The sequence below is a fragment of the Bison bison genome, unplaced genomic scaffold, assembly GCF_000754665.1.
Source record: "Bison bison bison isolate TAMUID 2011002044 unplaced genomic scaffold, Bison_UMD1.0 scf7180017864314, whole genome shotgun sequence".
Classification (NCBI taxonomy): domain Eukaryota; kingdom Metazoa; phylum Chordata; class Mammalia; order Artiodactyla; family Bovidae; genus Bison; species Bison bison.
Window position 1 is genome coordinate 2,785,072 of NW_011494886.1, and position 12,446 is coordinate 2,797,517.

General features: G+C 47.7%; 1 protein-coding gene across 1 annotated transcript in view; it reads left to right on the plus strand.

Moving 5' to 3' along the window:
* Positions 1 to 304: 304 nt before the first annotated feature.
* BOC (BOC cell adhesion associated, oncogene regulated) overlaps positions 305 to 12,446 on the plus strand; it is a 76,793-nt gene continuing 64,651 nt past the window's right edge. The window contains exons 1-2 of the mRNA XM_010852769.1: positions 305 to 372; positions 3,898 to 3,989. The gene's annotated coding sequence lies outside the window, so the exon portion shown is untranslated. The remainder of the gene's footprint in view (positions 373 to 3,897; positions 3,990 to 12,446) is intronic.

Sequence of the window (12,446 nt, forward strand, 5' to 3'; positions counted from 1 at the left end):
CGGCCCAGGCTGGCTGCGGGGTGCCGGGCTGCCGTCTCCGGGCCCGGGAGCGCTGCGTCTCGTTCCCTGCGGGCACGGTCTGGCTGATCATTCCCGGAAGCTTCCCTTGTGGGAGAAGGGCCGGGACAGCCTCCCAAACTTCCCCCGAAGGTTGACACCAGTTCCAGGCTCAGAGCGCAGCAGGGCCGTGGGGAGAAGCCCACATGAAGCCTGCAAATACACAAAACTATCGCACGCCCCTTTGGCCTCTTAGTGGGGTCGGAGTTTACCGTCTTGGCGTTTAAAAAAAAATTTTTTTTTTTTTAGATAGACTGAACGGACTGGGAGTAAAACAGCGCCAGGAAAACATACCCCGCTGGAAAGGTGGAAGGGGTGAGGCTGAAGTGGGGGTGTTCAGAGGTGTCTGTGGGCTTGGAGCAGCGTGCGGTCAAATGTGTGTGTGTGTGTATGTGTGTTTTCTAGTACAACGTCCTCCTGGGGTTGTGCTCTTGCGGGGGTTTGTTTGTGTAACTGTGAGAGGTGGGGAAATGATCCCTTGGAACAAGTGGGAAGGGGCTGTGGGGAAGGGCAGGAAACCCAAGAAGAATTTTCTCCTGGATTTTTGAAGGCTCTGCTTAACTTTCAGGATGCCAGTGTTCGTTTGCTCTTCCAGATGGTAGGAGAATTGGGGGTTGGGGGGTGGGGAGAGAACTGGAGGAGATTAAGGAGCCCTGGGGATTTGTTTGCTTGGTTTTGTTTTGGGGATGGGGTTACAGTGGCAGGGTTGCTTGGAAGGTTGTGTGCCTCCAGAGATGTGGCAGTAGAGCTAAGAATACCCAAACCACACACCAGCAATCCTAAACAGGCACTTTCTGGGTGTGGTGGGGTATTCTGCCGCTCCCCCATCCCTTCTCAGCAAGCTCAGATGGGTTCCAATAAGTTTTTGACCCGGAGTTACCTCTTTGAATGAACTGAGTGAAAAGTATGTTTTGGTTTCAGGCCCTTGTGCCACCTCCAGGTGCCCTGTACCCAGCTCACATTCATCACCTAGATCTTTGTTACCCAGAACTTGGCGAACATTGGCCGGTGAATGAATGAAATTTTCAAAATTCTTGAATGCACACACATTTCTGATTTATTCCACAATTGGGCCTGCAGGCAGCCTTGCCCTGTCATGGTTTGTCATCCCTTTGGATATAGCCAATAAATCAGTCTTCATTTTCTCAAGGGCAGCATGAAACAGTCTCCTTGGACTAAGGTGGGGGCTCAGGCTCCCAAACATCTGTGTGACCTGTTTTCTGAACTCAAAGTGAATCTGAGGCAAGAGTTTGACCATTTTGAGGTGTGTAACAGGTTTCCCAGGAACGTTTCTGAGGTCTTATAATTGGTACTTTTTAATGGTTTCATAATTGAAACCCAGAAGGTTTCCATGGTAATCCTGAAGCACCTTGGGGTCCCTGGGACGGAGATGGGGGGAGGTGGGGGAACAGCACTGGAGTTACGGTTTTCCTGCGGCATGAGTGTTTGAGTGAGTGTATGGAAAATGAAAGAAGTAGGAGTTGCTGCTTTGCTGACATTTCCTGCCCACACTTATTGCTCAGAGCTTGGCTCTTTAAAAAGCTGGAAGCCGTCTACACCTATAAAAGCTGAGGGTTGAGACACTGTCTTGTTCATCCTCTGTTAAGAGATCTCAGAAGAGTAACATTACAAGACACATTTTCTCAGGAGAAATCGCCCAAGCCACAGCGTTGGCTTTACTGGGGAGAGGAAGTTGATAGAAGCCAGGATAGTTGGTTCCTTGACCACAGCTGGGATGGGAAAGGGGGGAACAGAGAGCACCCTGCTTAGCTGTTGATTGGTTGGTCAACTTGTGTTAAGAGGGTAATTTATATTCTTTACCCTCCTCCAAATGGGTCCAGAAATTTTCCTTTCTTTGAAATGCTCTTTCAAATGTTTGGGCTTCTAGTTCTCTTCAGCAGCTTACCTGTGGTTTCCATACCCTAAGAAGGAGTAAGAGATTTTACTCGTGGAATAATTCAGTGGACTTTGCCAGGGATCCCCAGGGTATAAGCTGGGATGGTGAGACGTGAACCTGGTGGTCATAGTCTTCCATGGGACCCTGGGGATCTGAGTTCAGCTTTTGACAAAGTCCCCAGGATGGTTAAGAAATAAGAGTTTTTTCTTCCGTATCTTTTAACCAAGTGGGAAGAAGCTGAAGAGGATCCAAGTGTACCAGATAATTGCTTCCAGTATTTTCTGACCTCTGAGTAAGAAAGTATTAACCTGGCACCAGGAGATATTGTACATTGGGAGTTTGCTTTCTTTCCTCCAAATTCCAAGCCTCCTTGCTATCTAGGAAAATAAGGTGGGCGTAGGAATGGGAATTGGGGAGGGAGAGAAATGCAAGTGATTCATTACAGTTTTTAAAATGTATTTACTTTAACATATGGAACTTCTTGTCATCTCCATGCTTTGATTCAGCAAGCCATTTAGCAGGCGTTTCTAGTATATCAGACCCCACCCAGACTGGGAGCTTGTTTGTCCCTGAATAGGCTTTCTTAGTCAAAGGATGGTTCTCCAAAATACTACCCCCCCCCATTTTTATTTATTGTACAAGCATCTACTAATAATAAAATGTGTTTTAAAATTACTCATATGCCTGTACTATAACACAACTGTTTCTGTTCATCCATGTGCATACAGACTTTTCACATAGCTGCAATAAAAGTGTAGACTCTGTAGTCAGACAGGCCTGAAGTGTCTCTATACTTTTGACCAAAGGCTCGTAGAGAACAGGTATGTCCCCTTTGCTATTGCTGGGAACAAGCTAAATGCTGAAAGTGCTCCCACATGGAGCCTTTACATGTAATATTTTCATTTATGAGGCTGAATCAAATGTTTGGGGCTGGAGGGTGCGATGGAAGATGGTGTTTGTTTTTAATCTAGAAATCCATGTTTACAAAAAGCCTTCATAAATTGGGCTCTAGCCTCCTTGGAGCCCTCAGGGTTGGAAATGGGTAGAGAAGGGGAGGTGGAATCAGGAAGTAAGGCTTAAAGGATCCATATCAAGTGGCACTGCCCTGAGGATTAGGAAACTTGGATGGGAGCCCTGGCTGTGCTGTGGACTCTATTCACGCTGACTCCATCCACCGAACCGATCGATTCCTGTGTCTCCATCACTACTGTCAGCTCCTCCCTAAGCTTGCCCGTCTCTCCTGCCCTTCCCTTTATCCTTCCATCCCACCGTCTTTTCCTTTCCTGCTACCACCATGCTTCTGCATGCCCTGGACAGTTGTGCTGACATATGGCTGGACTCCCCACTGTCTACCCAATGCCCCTGCATGCCCACCCCCTGCCACCACCTGCCACCACCCATCCTTCATCAATCCCATAAACAAATCATCACTCTAAGTTTACAATCTAAATTTCTTAGCCCTGTCACATGTGGCTGTGTCTCATGATGATTACCTTGATAGAACCCTTCTACTCCAGCCTGACCCATCTGTGAGATGACCCTTGATTTTGCTGTGTGTGGGGGTCATTCCTCACCTGCTGCCCTTCCACCCCCAACCCCTTCCCCGTTAGCCCACCTTACTTTGTATGAGGGCTGCTCATAGTGTGTTCTTAACAGATATTTGGTAAATATTGGTGAAAACGGTAATGGTTTTGTAAGATCAATGACTGCTTTCAATGTAATCCTTGTTCTTCATCCATTGTTTATTCCATTTCTAGCAAAGGGCCAGGTACCTGGAGATGTAAGGAAGCCTATGATTTAGAAAAAACTGCCTTTTCTCCGTGTTCTTATTTGTAAAATGGATTAATAAGGAATTAGTCTGGTTTATAGCAATGCACCTTATAAAAAGCAAATACTTTCAAAGTGTTTGTTTATTTTGTTTGAGACACTTTCTTTTTCCTCAGGCGCAGAACAAACTTCCTGGAACCCATGACCCATGAAGGCTTGTCAACATTCACACTGTCCGAGGCTATTAGCGATGAAATAGAAGAAGCAGGTGAGCTTTTCTGCCCACAGTCTAATATGTCTGGCTGCTTGGGTCAGTCATATTTTCATAGTTTGTGTTGCCACGTGAGGATAGACTGTTTCTCATCTTTCAGTATTGGAAGGGTCCAGTTTTCAGTGGAATCTTGACAAAACAGGTTGGTTCAGCTCAGATACTCTTGTAGTCAGAGCTTCTTTTCCCTCGGGTGACCAAGTGGACTCTCCTTTCCTGAGCCAAATTCTGTTCAACCTGTTGGATGTAAACCATTTACTATGGATTTGGAGTCACACTGCTGTGGAAAAGTCCTGCTTGGGTGTGGATGAGGAAAGCCCTGTGTTCATGCATCTACCAATGGTATTACAGCAAATGCCTTCTGGTCTGGTGTACCGGGCAGTGTTTATCTCACAAAACCTAGAGGGATTCCATGTCGTTCCATCTTCCATCTTTATTCCATCTTCTAAAATTAAGTTAGGAAATAGTTTGTCTTTTCCTAATGGAGAATTTGGCCTTATCTTCAAAGAAGGTCTTTGATGTTTGGGACAGAGTTATTGGGCAGTAAGAGTTTTGAAATCACAGGAGAAAGATGAGAGCCAGTGATTCACAATCAACTTACCTTGCTTGCCAGAGAAAATGTTGAGAAAAGTCTCAACTACTTCTCCTGGTTAATAACAGGAAAGTACATAATATGGGTTGAATTTTTAAAAAAATCATCTAAAAGGAGCTGAGCAGCAGAAAATACAGCAAAGAAATGCTTATGCGCCTCCAAACTGAGTTTGGACACAGCAGTGGACAAGATGAGGGTGATGACTCGTGTGTCGGTTGTAGCCTTCATCCTTTCAACACGTTTTTTATTGAATGCCCGGACTAATACCAGAGCCCGCACCTTCCAGAATTCCATGACTGCAGGGAAGGGACATGCAGGCACAGCAATGCAGACTCCAGTGTGAAAGTTCTTGGGCTGGATCGTGAAGCGAGGCTTCTCGAGTGGGGAGAGCTAGTATCTCAGGCTGTCCTAGAAGTCAAGGTGGGGCTGGCAGGACTGAAACATCCTTCCTGCAAATGTACTTTTCCTCAGAGGATAGCTGAAGAATTCTTTTTTTTTTTTTTGAAGAATTCTCAAGACAGGGTATTTCAAGTTCGGAGTTGTTTTTTTTTTTTTTTAATTTTAGTAAAGTTAAAAACTGGAATCTCTGCATTGAATACAGAATCTCAGAAATGTGAGTCTTTGACCATGTTCTAAAAGCAGTGACTGATAGCTTTCAGGGGGCAAAGGAGAAACACATGATTGTCTTTTCTTTCTCATCCCATCAGATTTTAGCTGTGAATGTGCAGATTTTAGCAGAAACATGTGCCTGAATTCATCTTTTCACTTTTCAGTTTTGTTTGCCCTTTGTTCTACTGTCTAGGGTAGCTTTGCTTAGTTCCAAAGTCATTCCCAGAGTAGGAAGTGAGGAGATGTTTATTTTAGGGACACAGATAAGTTCCTGGGCTCTCCATTTGCCCAGGACCCTCCTTGACTGCTAAGAGGTAGCTTAGACAGGATGGGAGCTCCAGGTAAGAGGAGGAGGGTGTGTGGAACCAGCTGACCTTGGAGGTTCCCTTGCCCAGGCCTGGCTGAAATTGGACTCTTAAAGGGACAACTCCCTCACTTTTCCTGGCCTGCCAATATTTTTCCAGAATAGTCCCAGCCAAGTGGGTTTACTAGCCTGAACTTACCTAACATTACAATCCCAGCAGGTTTATTAGGTGTGGGTCACAGTTAATTGGAGAGGAAAATTTGGGGGTTCTGAGTTTATTACTTTTCTGTGAAAGCAGAAGTTGCTCTTAATTACTTCACAAAGCATCTCCCCCACTTTTCAGTCTGATGACTATCATCCCACAGAAGTGTGACGGGAGCGTGTACTTTTTTACACACCTGTGCTCACGTGAGGAGGATTTCGTCATGTAGTCAGTCAACACAGTACCTGCTTTTGCAAGTGAGACCATTGAGTGATGGAAATTCATGACTGTTTACTTCTGTCATTATAAATAGATGTTTTGTAGTGAACAAGTTACATAAAAATCCGCTGTGTTACAGCCAAGAGGTAGAGTCTAATGGCTCTTCCATTGCACAGGCCTGCCAAGCAGTCACCTGCAGCTCTTCCTGGACGGCGTTGGTGGTCTCATCGTCGTGACGACCGCATCAGCGCCAGGTGAAAGCCCCACAGTCAGGTGCCTTGTGTTCTGTAGGCTTCTGTTCCAGAGGCGCGGGCTGGGTAATCAGGCCCGGCTTTCGCCTGCCTGGACGGTGGCAGCTTGCCAGCACGTTTCACTGGGTGGTCTTCAACAATGGAAGAGAGTAGGGGTGGGGAGCTCAGCTCTCCTACCCAACGGGGAACAAGAAGGTTGGCAGCCAATTCCCTGTCACTGAGACACCACAGAGGTCTTGAGTGTGGGTGAAAAGAACGGAACAGGTTGCTGAAGGCAGTATTCTGATGGAGTTCATCTTTGTTCCCCTGATTTTACAAACAAAGCGTTGCGTACCTGTGGAGATGCTCCCTTAAGAGGGCGAGCATACGTGAGCAGCAGGCGCCCTTCCTTCAGGGCAAGAGGGAAGAAACATTCCCCATTCGGGGAATCATCTATGGACCTCAAGGGCAGGCTGAGACTGGCAGATCCCAGAGCCAAAGAGGCAGCCTTGCCTGCCTCCATCCTCCTTCTGGTGATGTGGAGAACAAGACCTGCCATTTAGTGAGACCTGCTGCGCACCAGGGTGCTGTGCTGAGTCCTGTGAGCACAGTCCTGTGAGCACTGTCCCGCAACCCCCAGCAGTCCTGTGAAGATGGGCAGCATGATCCTACTCGGCAGATAAGGGAGCTGAAGCCTAAATGACTGTAGAGACCTGTTGCGGTCTCACAGCTGGTAACTGGCAGAGCCAAGATTGCACGGCTGGGCTGCTAACTCCAAAACTCAGGCTTTGAGAAGAAAAAAAAAAAAAGTATCCAGACAATCACTCTCTCTAAGCAGAGCTCTCTTAGCTTGGGAAAACTGTTTCTTTTGTAGCTAACAAAGTGCAAGGGGCAGGTGGCGGCCTTTGTGAGACTTGCCTTAAGAGACAGGAATTGAAAACTGGGGCCACAAATGGAAGGTCCCAACTGGCTTCGCAGCAGTCAAGGCATGAGGGGAGCCGGGTCCTGAGACCCAGCTGATGTCCAGCTCCTCAGGCAGTGCTGAAAGCTGCTGCTCTCTTGGGTCTCTTCTTGGAATGTGTCTCCCGGCTTTTCTCCCTCTGGGACATTATCTGCACTGGCTGTCTGAGTCTCTGCTTCCACTGCAGGTGCCAGCTGAATCCACGGGCTCCTCGGATCTCTGCAAGTCTGATCAAGTAGGCCCTCTGGGCCTCGGTGGGGTGAAGGGGGAAAGGAGTTTTGCCCAGCAGATACTTTTCCTGGTCAGAAGTGGCAGCTTGTGCAGAAAAATACCCTGGGGAAGGAAGTAGCAACTTTAACAGACAGGTAACTGACAGGAGATGGTACCTGCCAGGCAAATACTCACAGAGCAGTCAGCAGAAAGAATTCTACAGGCTGTTACCTGCAGAGTGAAACTGACTCTCCCTACTGGCTTCAGAGAGCTGGGAGATTTGCCTGTGATGAGCCTGCAGTTGCCCTCGGTTCCTTGTTTTTCTGTAACAAATGTGGAAAATCTGAAGCCAGGATGTTCTGGCTTTATGTGTGTGTGTGTGTATGGGGAGGTGCGGGGATGGGGTTCAGGACACCTGGGTTTAAGATATAATTATGTGACCAACTAGTTGGATAACCAAGAGGAAATCGTGGGAACTCTGAGCCTTTATTACCTCATCCTTACAAGGTGCCTTCTTGGGGCTCTATAAGGATGCAGAGAAATGCACAAAGGAACGCTTTTGATGCAGAAGGTTCTACTCACCTAAAAGCCTCTGGCATCTATGCTCACCCAAGATGAGTTAAGAGAAAAGACACTTGAGGGCACAGGCAGAGGTCAGAGTCTGGGCCAAGGGCTGTGTCTGCTTCTGTGGCTATGTTTGTTTTGTTTTGTTTTCTTTTATTTTTTATTGGAGTATAGTTGATTTAGCATAGTGGACTTCCCTGGTGGCTTAGACGGTAAAGAATCAGCCTGCAATGCAGGAGACCTGAGTTTGATCCCTGGATCAGGAACATCCCCTGGAGAAGGGAATGGCAACCGACTCCAGTATTCTTTCCTGGAGAATTCCATGGACTGGCTGGTGATCATGGAGTCACAAAGCCCCTGGGTTCACAAAGAATTGGACATGACTGAGCAACTAACACTTTCAACACAATTTTCAAAGTTGATTTGCAGTATTGTATTAGTTAATGGCACCCCACTCCAGTACTCTTGCCTGGAAAATCCCATGGATGGAGGAGCCTGGTAGGCTGCAATCCATGGGGTCACTGAGAGTCGGACACGACTGAGCGACTTCACTTTCACTTTTCACTTTCATCCATTGGAGAAGGAAATGGCAACTCACTCCAGTGTTCTTGCCTAGAGAATCCCTGGGACGGGGGAGCCTGGTGGTCTGCCATCTATGGGGTCACACAGAGTCGGACACAACTGAAGTGACTTAGCAAAGTGAATTAATTCTTTTCCCATGTTGGCCATTACAAAGTATTGAGTAAGAGTTCCCTGTGCTATATAGTAGGTTCTTATTAAGTATCTTTTATATATATGCTTAGTCGCTCAGTTGCATCCAACTCTTTGCGACCCTATGGACTGTAGCGCACCATGCTTCTACGTCCATGGGATTCTCCAGGCAAGAATATTGCAGTGGGTAGTCATTCCCTTCTCCAGGGACTCTTTCTGACCCAGAGATAGATCCTGGAACTCCTCTATTGCAGGCAGATTCCTTACCATCTGAGCCACCAGGGAAGCCCGCTTTGTATATAGTGTACATGTATCAATCCCAGTCTCCCAATTTCCCCCTTTCCCCCTTATCCCCTGGTAACCATAAATGTGTTTTCTGTGTCTGTGACTCTACTTCTGTTTTGTAAATAAGTTCATTTGTACCTTTTTTAAAAATAGATTCCACATATGAGTGTATTTGTTTTCTAAGAGTGGGGGCCTGAACTGAAGGCAGTTAGGTCCTGTTGCCAGACAAGCTGCTTTTCCCTCTCTTGTGGGAAAAGACAGTGAAGGTCTCAGGATCTAGCAGGAGTTGAGAGAAGAAAAGATTTCATGTCAAGAAGATCCTGAGAGAGGAAGGAACAGAGGAGTCTGAGGAGTGTCAGGGGGACCCCACCTGAGAGAACAGAGGCTTGGAGTGAATCGTATTAGACAGAGGTGCAGAAGAAAGATGATATTTGCAGGAGTCAGCAGTGTTCCTGGGGCCACTTCCAGGTTGGAGACTGAGTGGCATCCTGTTTAAGGATGAGCTTTGGGACCAGACAGGCTCAGGTTTGTACCTGACTTTGCCAGTTGCTGGGCTAGTCACCTAAACTCTGAAAACCTAGGTTCTTAAAGTGGTTGCAAAAAGGCAGCAAGATACTGCATATACAGCACACAAAATGCACTGTGAACGTTCACAGAAGGTGGCTGTTAATAAGAAAGGAAACAAAAACAGATTGGAAGAAGTGTTCTTGCTGGATGGGGCAGCTGGGAAGATGAGTAGGTAGATGATGTACTGAACCCCATGGGACCCCATAGAACCCCACTGGCTCAAGGCTATATAGTGATGAGGGAATGAGAAGATGGTGAAAGTGAGGAGTCCACAATGGGGCAAGGCCCCAGCCCAGGTGTACCCGTCTATACCAGTCCTCAGGCCTGGTCACTGAGGAAACAGCTTCCACCCAGCCTCTCCTTTGCCTCTTCCCTGATTGAGCACATTGCATTCTACTGGTTAGGCCCCAGACTTGAGCGTCCCCTTTGACTCTGTTCTTTCTCTCATACTCCGCTGTAAGTTGGCAAATGATCTTGGCTTTGCTTCTAAGATGTATTTAGAATCCTGCAACTTCACACCATCCTTGTCTTCCATCAACATTTGCTTACCTTGTCTGTTGGGATATCTTCCTAAGTGTTCTCCCTGCCTCACTCACCCCTGACCTCCCTGCCCATAGTCTATCCTTCATAGAAAAGTCAGTGTCAGCTTGCAAAAGAGGAGCCAGGCGAGGTCACTTCTCTGCTCAGCACTCTCTGTTGTTGTATTCAGAGAAAACTCCACACACCATCACGCCCTCCACATACCCTAACCCTAGCCTGTTGCATCTGTGACGTGAGGAGCACAGGATGAATTTGAGAGTAGTTCGGTTCCCCACACGTGGGGGCCTGGTGGGAGTCAGGCCCTCTGCTAGGCACAGAGGAAGCAGGCATGGTCTCTGCAGTGGCAGAGTTGACAGCCTGCAAGTGCAAGGAAGAGCAGGTTTGGATGTCTGCCCATGAGGGGGTAGATCTGACTTCATCATAGTCATTTCTGACTTGGTTCTAGATTTAGAAATTAAGGAAGAGTAAAAATAGGGACTAGTATCCCAAGAGGTCTCATGCTGACAATAAATGTGCTTGAGAAATTACACTACTGAGATCCCTAGACCCAACATCTACAGCATCTCAGGGAGATGGGAATGGTCCAGGGCTTCCCCTCCAGATTTTTTTAACTTAAAAAGAAATTAATAGCCTTAAAAAAAATAAAAAGCGGTTCAGGTTAATAATAAAAAATTAAGTGAAAATTACAGGGAGTTGCCACATACCCTCAACTCCCACCAATTGCTCCTATTACTAACATCTTACATTGGTGTAATGCATTTGTTACAATTGATGAGTCAGTGTTGACACATCATTATTAAAGTCCATAGTTTGAGACTCATTTTTTGGTATACAATGTATGGTTTTGACAAATGCATAATGACACATGTCCACCATTATTACAGTGTCAGACAGAATAATAGTTTTTCCTGCCTAAAAATCCCCTGTGCTCCACCTCTTTGGCCTTCCTTCCTTTTCTCTCCCAATTGCTGGTAACCACTGCGCTTTCTACAGTCTTCGTAGCTCATTTCCAGAATGTCATGTAGTTGGCATCACAAGGACATGTAGTCCAGACTGGCTTCTTTCACTTAGCCATCTCCTTCAGTCATTTTTAAGCATGGCCTTCTCTGAAAATGCGCCCCTCCTACCCCATCCATCTGGGGTACAAGGTGCTGATGAAGGGCGGACTCACAGCGGGTGCTGAGACCACCTGCGCAGAGCCCAGGGGTCTACAGTGCTGCCGCTCTGTCGTTGCCCACGGAACAGCCTGGTGCTGGTGCTACTGGAGTTCAGCCCAGGCTGGGAAGCTGTCAGTTGCTGCCTGTGTTTTGGTTCCACATCTGGAAATATCAGCTGAGCAGACCTTCCGTCCCACTCTTAAGTAGAGAGACAGGAGGAGCCTGCATCAGGCTGTTTGCCTTCCTTCTCAGGAGTTTGTTTTACTTCCTCTGGAGCTTCGGACGAGCCGCGGGGAAGTGACCCTCCGGGGCAAGCAGGGCAGGCTGCACTGCTTCACACCTCATCCGGTGGCCCCACAGCTCCCTCGGCCTCTGAGGGCGCTGCCCCAACCCCAGCGTGTCTGCCGAGTCCTGAGGGGGATCCAGCACCGGGGCTGGTTTTCGGTCATTCAGGAGGAAGAATGATCCGGCACAAACTGAGCGAAAGCATTTTCCCTGCCAAGGGGTGCTTCGTTCTGCAGTCACCCTCAAAAACAAATGAGGATTTCTTGGGAGTGTGGTGGCAGGAACCCCAGTTTTCAGTGTCCTCACCAGTCACTTGATAGCAAGGCTCTCTGGGGATGGGGGTAATGATGGATTTTATAACAGGAGCAGAGAAAGGGGCTCTTCCAACCCTGCTCTGCCTCAGGACCACAGAGGAAAGGGCAGTGCGTATGAATGGGGCCCCTGGGCCATCTGGTTGAACCAGGCTGAAAACTACTAACCAGGCAGGGGTAAATGGAGAGGGAGCCAACCCTGGGGAGCAGGGACTGAAACTCAGACCCCAGCTTTCATTGCTCCCGGTGTGGAGTACACACAGAGCCACAGCCAGCTGGTACCTTCTCACTTCAAAGGACACCAGGCAGGTGCCTCAGAATTCAGTACACAGGAAAAAGAAGACATGGCCTCCTTGGAAAGTCAGCTCTCACACTGTAGAAACTCCACGCCCGTGACCTCAATTCTTCCCACCTCCTCCTCTGGCTTGCTCTTTGCTGAGCCCACCCTCCCATCTGCAGCCTGCCATTCAGTGTTCTTCCTACTTGTACCCTGTGGAAGTGGACACTAATAGTACTTGTCCAGGTTTGTTACCAAGAGGGTGAACACTAGTGTAGTGGAGCGTTTCAGTTCAGTTCAGTCGCTCAGTCGTGTCCGACTCTTTGCGACCCTGTGAATCGCAGCACGCCAGGCCTCCCTGTCCATCACCAACTCCCGGAGTTGACTCACACTCACGTCCATCGAGTCGGTGATGCCATCCAGCCATCTCATC